This window comes from Capsicum annuum, chromosome 7, assembly GCF_002878395.1.
Source record: "Capsicum annuum cultivar UCD-10X-F1 chromosome 7, UCD10Xv1.1, whole genome shotgun sequence".
In the NCBI taxonomy this organism is placed as follows: domain Eukaryota; kingdom Viridiplantae; phylum Streptophyta; class Magnoliopsida; order Solanales; family Solanaceae; genus Capsicum; species Capsicum annuum.
This window is the reverse complement of record NC_061117.1, coordinates 217,783,184-217,795,586: the sequence shown is the minus strand read 5'-3', so window position 1 is coordinate 217,795,586 and position 12,403 is coordinate 217,783,184. Positions and strand designations below refer to the sequence as shown.

The window sequence follows — 12,403 nt, the reverse complement described above, 5'->3', positions numbered from 1 at the left end:
CAAAAAGATTATTTTTAAGTTCGAAAGGGGTTTTATTGTTAAAGTGACAAAAGATTGAAAATTGTTTCGAAAAGGATTCATTTTACAATTAATCTCAGAGTTGCCACTTGGCATAAATCGGGTGTGCCAAGTCACCCTTGGATATCCATTTTCAAAATAGTTTGACTCTCTTAAACTGGTTTGCGAACAGAGTTCCGGCTTAGGAATTCTGTTGATCGAGGGGAAGGTGTTAGGCACCCCTCGATCCCTTGATTCGAGCATGGTCGCTTAGTGGAGTATATAAGCTAATTTGACATCACAAATATATAAACCACACAAAGCACGTAAAACAATCAATCAAACACACGAAACAAACAAATCCAAAATATAATGTTCAATCCAATTATACAGTCCAAAATAACTAATAAAAAAAATGCAAAAAATAAATCCTATTCTATCCTACACTAATTCTAACATGCTTCAGTGCTTTACCCAATGCCTCGGGCCTTCATCACGAACGTCCTCCGGATACAAAATACTTCAGGACATTCCCCGGTGAATAAACACAAGTACCTTGGAGCATTCCTCGGCCAAATGAATACACTTCCAAATATGACAAAAACAAAACATTCAACGAACATTTTCATCATTCAAAAATCAAAAGTCCTAATTTTGCCTACCCGAGCCTACCGTTTGCCTACCCAACATGACCTATCATGGTACTATCATAATCAGGAACATCAACGAACCAAAACAACAATATTTCAACTTATTCGATTATCAATTCCCCCAAATCATTCCCAATCACATTATTAATCAATGTTAACGAAAATCAAGCAAGCAAAGTTATAATCACAACAATTAAAATTTCTCAAACACACTATCAAAATATATCACCAATCCAACATGAATCATGCAATCCATAACATCAAAACATCAACTCCATAATAAAATAGTAATAGAAAGAGATAGAGTTGAAAATTTAGACCTCAAATTTGACGTTTTATTTCAATGGAATTGCTCGACGAAGCGGCACTGGAATACCTCGATTTGAACCTCAAATATAAACCCCAACTCGAAATAGATTTCAACGAGCTTGGATGGAATCGAAAGTAAAATCGGGGTTTGCTTAACTGCTCTCTATAGTTGTAGCTCCGGCGAGCTTCGATTACTGAAAACGAAGAAGGAATACGGCTGTGACGTGTTTTCTGGTGAATCCGTCGCTGGGACAGTAACCAAACCATGAAAAATTATGTTCCCTTAGCTCCGTGTTACTCTCTTCTCTCTCGATCTCAACTCTCTTTTCTCGATCTCCCTGTTTTGGTCCCAAATTTTCCTTCTATCAGTCCTTAATTCTCTATTTTTTTATGAACCTTTCGATCTCTCCGGCCAACCAACTTGATCTCTCCTCTCACGTCATCCTCCTGTCAGCTCTCTCTCTCTATTTGTGTATTGTGCGAGTATGGTTGAGTGATGATGAAAAATGGAGGAGGGTGCATGTATGACTGTTGCGTGAGAATGAGTATCAATTGTTCTCTGTTTTGTGGTGTATATATTTCTGTGTGTGTTGAGTGATCTTGAAGAAGACAAAGGGAAAGCAATGGCGTGTGTTTATTCTATTTTTGGTGAGGATCTATGGAATTGTGAGTATGTGTGTGAATCGTGAGTGAAGGTCCCCCTTTTTTTTGTCTAGTGATGGTGTATATGTGAATGATGTTTTATTTTTTTTTTGGAGAGCAAAAGCATTTTCTAGTGGGTTCTCTTTTTTCTTTTGTGTCCAGGTGTCTTTTTTTTGGTTTGGAAATTATCCATGTATCTATATTGTATTCCCTGTGCGCCGCCATTTTGTTATGGAAAAGGAATAAAATGTGGGGGGTGGAATAGGTTGATTATTAGGATGAGGTGTAAAGTTGGTTAGAGGTTTGTTATTATTATTTTTGTATTTTATGGGGAGGGGGGAATTATGCGGTTTAGGATACACGGTAGAATAAGGTAAAATGAATAAAAGTGATATTGGGGAGGGACAAAATTAGGTTTCTACAAATATTATCTTAAATTCACTTTTTTCAATGATGAAGATGAATATTATATGAAACCTACTTTTTTTCAATCTTGTATTTTCAAGGGAAGAATATGAATATTATATGAGTAAGTTAATGAAATCAAAATTTTCAATAAATTTTTGAAAAGTTAAGTATTAGAATGGAGAAAGAGAATATATATTTACCATAATTATCAATACACTATTTAAGGGAAATATTGATTACAACCCTATAAATATGGAACTGATTTTAAATTATATAATTAAAAATAAATTTTGAAAATACAATTAAAATAATATATCTTTTAATAAATTGCTATTTTTTTTTTTTTGCAACTATGCCGTATGGTGGCGTGACCCTTCATATCATTACCCAAAAAATATAATAAGTTGCTATAACTTGTGACTAAATTGCTATTAATGCAATTATCTAAAAGTGTTGCTAAAATTTGTTATTTTAAATCTAATAATACTATAGGGGATAATTTTCTCAAATAAGTTCCACAAATGACATTATAAATTAATTGTGTTCTCTCCGCCCTTCAACACACCTCATCTACAGCCCAAACCCTAGCCCCGGCCCATTCCTATCAACCCACATCTAAAAATGAAAAAGATATCTTGGATTGGACTTAGGAATAATCAGGCTTGAACTAATGATTGTCACCGAGTCAAGGTGATACTTTACTGCTGAGCCCACACTCTCATCCACCAATATTTGATGATGGCATATTTGAAAAGGTAACTGATATAACCATCTCAAATGAAGCTTATAAGATTTTACAAAGTTCACTCGAAGAAATTGATAAGGTAACGAAGATAGCTCTAAGCGCTAATTATTACATTAATATTAGAGCTAGTCGATGATTCTTTCTTTCGATCATTCCTTACTTGGGTATAATTTAAGAGATATTATAGTACAAAAATATAAATTTATGCCTCGTAAAAAATTATTTATCACGAAGAACTTTAATTAAAGACCAACACTCAATAAGGACAACAGTGCAAATGTTGTTCCAACTTTTTACAAGTCACAAACATCAGATCTTCATTGTTCAACACTTTCACCGAATACTACTGAAAAAAAGAGGAAAACCGACCATAAAAACTATCATGGTTGATTTTTCTCAAATGTCGACCACAAAACCGATCAAAGTGCGTGATCGATAAAATTGTGGTAGCTTTTTAAAAATCGACTACGTGTGGTTGGTTTTTTAAAATATATATATATTTTTAAAATTTATTATTATTTTATTAAAATAAAAAAATGAGTTTAAAAATAAAAAAATTTAAAATAAACCGACCATATGTGGTCGGTTTTAATAAAATTAATAAATTATTTTTATTAAATCAGACCGCTAGTAGTCGATTTTTTTAAAATTAATAAATTAATTTTAATAAAATCGACCACTTGTGATCATTTTTTGTAAAATTTTCAGAAAAATCGACCACTTGTGGTGAATTTTTTAATTATTTTGTTTTAAAGAAAATCGACCACACGTGGTCGATTTTGTTATTTTTTTAATTTTTATTTGTAAAAGAAATAATAATTAATATAAAAATTATTTAAATGATTATTTTGATATTTTAAATTAAAAAAGTGACCACATGTGGTCACTTTTAAAAAAAAAAAATTAAAAAACCAACCATATGTGGTCGGTTTTTTCGATTTTTTTAGTAGTGGAAGGTAAAATTCACATATAACTATTCTCCACTATATAACTTTTATATGCTTCAAACATTTTGAATCCTTAAACGTTTTCATATACATTTTGTCAACTGACAATATTCAATATTTCATGTGCGACATCTTCAAGTGTCTGGACTGCAAATCAAATAAGTTTTACGCTTACCAAGATGCATCCTTTCATGTCACTTGATAAATGTTTCTACGTCAACATGCTTAAATAAATGTAGAATTCAGATCCTCATACTCTTTTACAATATTGTGCTAATAGTGAATTAAAATTATCGTTAATGATATATTATTTTATATCGGTTCACAATGTGACATAATATTTTGAGATCTCATCACTTCATTAATTTCAGACACCTAAACCTCTCATGGATTTTGTGAAATGTTATGTCGTAGGCTTTTCAAGAGCACATTATCTTCTTATTATGATTATTTTCTCCTTATCCTTTTCAAGGATTATTTCATTTGGAACCGATTAGTCTACCATGCTTCATATATGTGTAGACTTTGTCCTTTAGGGACATAAAATAGGAGCACTTGCAGCTTAAATATGAGATGCTTTTGGCATTTAACTTGAATTATCTTTTGAATGAGGATCTGATGATAATTCCAAACATATTTCATAACTGCTTATAATCTCCCCCTTATTTTAGGAAAACTAACATACATCCTGCATCTTCTTTGAAGAATCCATCTTTGTGTATCATGGTATATTCATTAATCATATACCGCACATCAAAACTATTAGATGGAATAACAGGTTCCTGACCTTGAACCAATTGAGAGGAAAAAACTATCACAATTTATTGGTCTAATGAATACAAGTGTTATTGTATGCAACACATCATATTTCAGACCAACAGATAAAACTTTGTTCAGATTAGCAATTTAGCTATTTATCGAAGGCATTTAATGTCAAACCATCATCATCAAGTTGAATTGTCTTGATTGCACAATCTGAAAATTATGCTTTTATCTTAATTTTATTGAGCAAGCAATTTTATGAATGTCAAACTGCAGGTTGACAATAAACGTACAAGTGATCATCTTATATCAATGCATCTTAATAGATCACATGACTGGTGAACGGACCCATATTCACCTTTTATACTTTTCAGATTTTGAGAGATCAAATCCCAACATTAGTTGATCCAACCTACTTATCATGAAAACAAGCAACATAAACAATTCTTGAAGAATCTTTTATTTCTTCAACATATGTCTAATACTCAATATGCACATCTTCATAATGACAAATCATTTATGTCAATAGATTAAATGATTTGTATTAGTAACTCCAAGTTACTATATATAACACGTGCAAAAATTCTTTAGTAAACATCAGGTTTACTATTGCATGAATTTCGTATCAATAAACATAAATATGATCCTAAATTTGACACCAAATTATAACTTTGACCTTAAACTTTGATAGTGCACAAATAAGACCTTTAACTATTCAAAACCTGAACAAATATGACCTCCGATTTTGCAATATCCATGCGTGAATTTCACGTGCGCCTACGTGGATATGTAATCAATCATACAGTGCCACATCATTAAAAGGGCGGACTGGGAGGACTTTTGATCTGGAACTTAAAACGACGTCGTTTTTCTTATTAGTATTATTAGTATTATTATTATTATTAATAATAATAATAATACAATATTTTAATAAAATTTTCATCTTGATAACGTTAATTTAATATACTACTACTGCCCTTAACAACCTTTTATTAATAACGTTAATTTAATATACTACTACTATTACCCTTAATAATGTTTTATTAATAACGTTTTAGTAACGTTAATTTAATAATTTTTTAATAACGTTAATTTAATAACGTTTTCATCATGTTAATTTAATAATTTTTTAATAACGTTTATTTAATAACTTTAATTTAATAACGTTTTATTAAAATTATAATTTTTTTTATTTATTATTAGTATAGTTTCATCTTTGAGTTGAAAATAAAGAAAAAATAATAGTGAAAAGTTATTTAAATATATAAAAAGGAATTAGTAAGGGCATAATAGTCATTTTACCCTTTTTTTTTTTACTATTGAAAAGCTCAAATTTTTAGCCCGACGCGCCCAGTTTTTCATGTACAACACGCGTTTTGCCACATACGATCGGAGGTCATATTTATGCAGTTTTGAATAGTTAAAGGTTATATTTGTGCACTATCAAAATTTAAGGTCAAAGTTATAATTTGGTGTCAAGTTTAGAGTCATATTTATGTATTGTGCCTAGTTTATTATGGCATGTGATTTCATCATGCTTAGCTTAGATAAATTTTCACATTTGTATTTCTTATCACAGTAACTTGAAGATATTCAATCTTCCAATTATTCTACCTCTTTTAGAGGTGGATTGTGATATCACAACAAAATAGATCTGTATTTATAATAATCGAAATTCTCATTCCCAGAAATAGAATATAATTATGCCTTAAGCGTATCAAATTATGATAGCTACTACAAAAGCAAATTGAGGCATTTTATTGTCACCACATTCAATTCAAGAAATAAAGCATATTTAAATGGGACATGTTTCACCCCATACCCATTATTTTACCTTAGCCATCATAATATCATCAATATGGTGCATTGAGATTCAAACTCAACGTTTTATCCATATAAAGTCATCTTAGACATAAATTGATGGGATTTAAACCCAACATATTATCACCCCTTTTGATAATAAATACTTAAAACAACTTTCTATAATTTTTTCTTAAAAAAATAGCTAATTTCATAAGTATAACTTTATGATAAATAACGTCAAAAGTGATCAACAAACACTATTTTTGCTCCAAATTTCTCGAAGGGAAGGACAAAAACATAAAAAGAACCAAAAAAATATACAAAAGGGAGAGGGAAAAGAGTTTATAATGCATATTAAATCACAACAAATCTTTAATATAAATATGTAACAATAGAAAATCAAAACAAAATATTGACTCCTCAGTGGACTTTCAAAATTATAAATCAATTCAAATTAGCCACAGCCACCTCCGCAACCATCTCCACAACCTCCATCATCACCATCACCACCGCAACAACAACCATGGTACGTAACATCATTCGTGGTAGTGCTTCTGCTTCCAATAGTTGCTGCCGTCACTACACCACCAGCAACGGCAGCAGCTCCGGCACCTGCCAAAACAACCATTTTCCCGTCTCTTAATCCACGGACATTGCTATCTATTTCCACATCGCTTACTCCTTTATCCTTATTCAGGTAGCGTATGCAACCATATATACAGCATGAGATGACCGAAGTGGGTATCAGAAGATTGCCGAATATGACCCCAAAAATGAGAGAGTCCATAGTAAATATCGATTTCTTGAGATCCTTCTTTGCTTCAAACGAAATAAAAAGACATAGAATCAGGCCTTGTCAACTTTTTTTAGAGGTTATTAATATGTCATCCACTAATTACGATATTATATTTTCCTCTTCATAGCTCATACGATTAAGTTTTTACGAACTATAGTTGTAAATTTTTTGCTCTTTATAATACTAATTAAAACAATCAGCGCTTACTTTGGAATTTCATTTCATATAATTAGTTCCTAATCCAGAAGTATCCTGAATTATTCTTTTGAATTTAAGGTCATAGTTGATGTTACCATCATCTTCTAATTAATCTATAATTTTAGTACCTTTCTTTCCAATTCTTAAAGGGTGTCCTGAACTTTTGGACACAGATTATTTTATCCAAGTTGGATTAGTTTATTCATTGCTTCCAAAACTCAATGTCTAATAATTTTGCTCTACTACTCTATAACATATTCAATTATAAGATTACACTGAATGTAATTCTTTTACTTACTAGATTCTGAAAAATTATCCTGATTAAACATAGTGGAATTTACTAAATTTTAGACAGTTAAATTAGTTACCAAGTTATTAGAAGTGATTGCTCATAAGAAATTAATTAAGTAATTAACCTGAAAATTATTCAATGGCAAGCTAAACTGCACTTGTCGTGTAAAAATTAATTTAGACAGTTGATTTGTAAGTATAGTTAAGTTAAATCATTTAGATTAAAATATTGTTACATGGACATTAGAGGTTGATGATTCATTCTTTTCTTATCTACTAAGTTTTAACTATTTTGTGATCATAACGATTTGTTTTGATGGCTAGTATTTTTTTTAAAATTCTTTTTTAAGTATTGCTAGTATTTGGAAATATAGTTTTAGCCTTGTGAGATTTGTTTCTAATTAATTCAAGGCCAACAGTAGGTGTCGTCTGTAGAGTAACTCTACACATAAAATTGCATGTTTTTAACAATCAAATTTATGATTAATGATTCATGAGTCTTTTAGAAATTGAAGTCATGCATAACTTGTGAGATATTATGATATAGAAATATAAATTATGCTCTGCAAAAAAGTTATTAATTACGACGGACATAAATTTCTAAAAAGAAAACCAAACATATTATAAACATGTGATTCAAGCATTCACGTATTTTTCATTGTCCAACACTTCCCATTCGAGGTAAAAGTCACAAATTCTCTCGTTGTATATCTAAAAAATTAGCTAATTTCATAAGTGAAACTTATAATAAAACGTGTTAAAAAGTGAGTACCGAAACAAAAGAACGTTATTTTCACTAACTAAACAGGAAGGGTAAAAAGGGAGAAGAACTCAAGGAAGGACCGATAATGCACAATAATTTATAACAGAATTCTCAATGTGAATATGGGACATTAGAAAATCAAAATCAGAACAAAAAATTAACAGCATCTTGTTCAAACAAATTATTAATTCAAATTAACCACCACAACCACCACTATCATCACCACCACCACTACAACCTCCACAACCACCACCTTCACTGCCTCCATCATCACCATACCACTACAACCTCCACCATCATCACCACCACCAACCAATACTGTCGCTGCGTTGCACCACCAGCACCGGCTCCAACCAAAAGAACCATATTCCCGTCTCTTAATCCAGGGGCTCCAGTAGCTATTTGCACGTCGCCACCATTATTATCTTTATGCTCGTAGTAGCATACGCACCCTAAGACGAAGGGCATTACAAAAAAGCTGATTAATATGATTGTATTAACTAAGTCCGCCTTACTAAGTGTCTGTTTGTAATTGTTTATTTCCCTAAAAAGGCACTTATTTTGAGAAAAAAAAAAAACACAGTTTTCTGCATTTTAAAAAAATAGAAGCAGAAGAAGAAAATTATTTTTTTATGACAAAAATATCACTATCACTCACACACACATATATCCCTTATTAATTAATTAACATATCTTATAAGTTTGATTTTAAAATTTATACTTCATATTTACATCATGATTTATTATTCTATTTTATGGTTTATATTATTATTATTATTATTATTATTATTATTATTATTATTATTATTTTATTTTCACTCATTTTCTTTAAATAAATCTGAAAATATCATTGATGGTGATATTTAATTAAATAAAATAAAATTTTAATTAAAAATATTTTAATAGATATTGAAAATAATTTTTTTCTATAAATTAATTTTAGTAATAAAAGTCTATTAATACATTTCCTTTTTGGTTATGTGGCTCAAAAAAACACTTCTTGAAAAAGAATATTCAAACACAATCTATTTATCAAAAATACTTTTCAAATAAATTTACCAAACATTAATTTTTCTTTTCAAAAGCACTTTTTTAAAAAGCTATTTTACAAAAATGTTTCTCAAATAAGCAGTTTTGTTACAGCAATTCCAAATGGGCTCTAAATATGCTTGCTTAGCTATTTCTATTAGACGTTGTTTATAGCAACGTCCCATCGACCAATTACAATACTATTAATTTTTGACCTCTTCATACTCCATATAATTGATTTTTTATGTACTCTTGTACTTTCTTCATTTTAATTTGTTTGATTTATTTTGACTTGATATAGAGCCGAAGATAATAAACAAATTTTGAATCTTATTGTCTTAAATTAAAAAATATATATCAAATTTATTAAATATCTTTTAATCTTGTGGTATTAAATATGTCATATGAAATGTTAAAATTAAAGAGTGACTAAAAAGAAAAACTAAAGATATTTTTTTAGAACGGACTAAAAATAAAAATAGGTCAAATAAATTGAAATACTTTTTTTTTTTCGTTTTTTTGTAAAAACGCAGCAATTTTTTTGTTTGCTCTTCATATAATCCTTCACTATTACATCCTCTCGGTTGTATGTAATTTTTGCCAATATAATATCTACCTATGTATGCATTGTTTGCCGAATATATACAATTCACTAGGAGTAACAATGTCAGTATTATTTTTTTCTTGTACTCTTTCCAAAACCGGAAACAAAACTATCTGAACACCAAGAAAATCGAATCAAATGGAAATTATTACAGTTTCGTTTTAGTTATCAATATTGAGTTACTTTATTTTCAATTTGTTTAAAAAAGAATGAACGTTTTTTTTAGTAATTCTTTAATTTAACTTTCTTCATATTTAAAATCATAAGATTAAAAACTATTTTGTTATATACTTAGATGTAACATATCTTTAATTGAAAAAGGAGTTTGAGCTCTTGAAAATGAAGGATTCGGATAGTGTGAAAGAATACTCTTCCAAGCTGATGAATATTGTGAACCAAATAAGGAATAAAAAATCTCAATTATTGAAGAGTATTGTGACTTGACTGCTCTTTCAATAGCTGAGTTGATCTCTAAATTGCAAATCCAAGAGCAACGGGTAACCATGAGAAGTGAAGGGACAGTCGAAGATGCCTTTCAAGTAAGGCATAAATTCAAACAACAAAAGGAAGGTAGAAAAGTCTCTTCACACCACGCTAGAGAGGTGAAATCTAGTGGATATCAAGGTGAATCATCGAGGAGAGGAAAATTTTCACCTTATGGTATTTGTAAAAAGACAAACCACTTGGATAAGAATTATTGGTAGAAGTCTAAGAGGTCTCCTATTCAATGCAAATACTGCAAAAAGTATGGACACATTGAGAAGTATTGCAGGCAAAAGCAAACTCAAAGTAGTCAGTCTTCTCAACGAGTAAATTTTGCGGAAGGTCACCAACTTAAAAAAATAGAGGAGGTATTAATGGCTTCTCACACATCACGTGTTGATCGATATAATTGGTATATCGATAGTGCATACAAAAGGAGCATGGTAATTCATAAAAATTTATTTGTTAACCTGGACAGGTTTGATAAGACCAAAGTAAAGATTGGAGATGGTGCACTGGTGCAAGCTGAAGGAAGAGGATCAGTGAAATTCCCTACGGACGAAGGTATGAAAATCATAAACGATGTTCTTTATGATCCTAAAGGTTGTGAAGTACCTAAAATTAGCATGATTGGTAATTTTTTTTTAATTTCATGCTATTATGCTGAAAGTTGCTCTTTCAATGTTGAAATGAGTGATAATTGACTTTGGCACAAAAGATTCGGTCATTACAATCTTAGTTCATTAGTGTATATGCAATCCAAGGGTATGGTGCTTGATGTACCAAAAATTGACATGTGCTGAGATGTTTGTGAGTCATATCAATTTGGTAAATTGCATAGAAGATCCTTTCCTAAAGAAAGTCTTTGGAGGGCGAAGGAAAAGCTAGAGTTAGTTCATACGGATATATGTGGACCAATGAGGAAGACTTCTTTGAGTGAGAAAAAATATTTTATTCTCTTTATAGATGATCTAACTTGAATGACATGTGTCTATTTTCTAAGTAGCAAAGTTCAGGTGTTCTCTGTTTTCAAAGAATTCAAGGCTATAGTAGAAAGGGAGAGTGGCTGTCGGTTGAAGTATATCAGGTCAGATAATAGAACTGAATATACTTCGCATCAGTTTAGCAAGTATTGTAAAGATGTGGGTATTCAACAACAATTCACTGTTAGCTACACTCCCGAACAGAACGGAGTTTCTGAGAGGAATAACAGAACAGTGATGGAGATGGCGAGATACATGTTGGCAGAAAAGAAGATGCCTAAATATTTTTGGGCTGAGGTAGTCAATACTACCATCTATTTGCTGAACAGATTACCAACTAGAGCACTCCAAGACATGACACCATTTGCGAGACATTTGGAAGTATTTGGTTCGGTGTGCTATGCTCATGTTCCAGATGCTAAAAGTGGCAAATTGGATAACAAGGCAGAGCTCTATATTTTGTTGGGCTATAACATAGCTGTAAAAGGGTACAAAGTGTATAATGTTTGTACGAAGAAGGTGCTTATCAGTAGAGATCTTGCGGTGGACGAGTCTAGCTACTATGATTGGGATCGAGATATTGTTGTAAAGAACCAAGATGGTGTTAGGGTTTTTGCCCTGATTTTATTTCTATATTTAAGTTTTATTTTTTCTTAGAAGGAAAATAAAAGTTACCATAATTACTTTTATTTTTCTAAAAGGAAAATATAAAACTTTTCCATATTTGGCAAACCTCTTTCTTGGAGGAAAGGTTTTGGGCATCTATAAATAGAAGATCCCCCCTTATCATACCATAACATAAGAGCATCCACAATGTAGTCGTTAAAAGAGTCTAGCTTTGGAGGAGATTTTCTCTCTTATTAGTTTTATGTTTTTTTAATATTAGGTTTTATATGTAGGCCAATTGGCCAAATCATCTAATAATATTATGTTTTTATTATTATTTTCTTTGTCGTCTGAATTATCACCAAGATAGTTTACAAACTTTAAGCT

At 30.7% G+C, this 12,403-nt stretch overlaps 1 long non-coding RNA gene across 1 annotated transcript; it reads right to left on the bottom strand.

Annotated features, from left to right (window-relative positions):
* Positions 1-339: 339 nt before the first annotated feature.
* LOC124900119 lies at positions 340-2,117 on the bottom strand. The gene is made up of 2 exons (XR_007057874.1): positions 968-2,117; positions 340-582 (listed from the first exon to the last, which is right to left on the bottom strand). It is a non-coding gene; the product is annotated as an uncharacterized LOC124900119 (long non-coding RNA).
* Between the last annotated feature and the right edge of the window lie 10,286 nt (positions 2,118-12,403).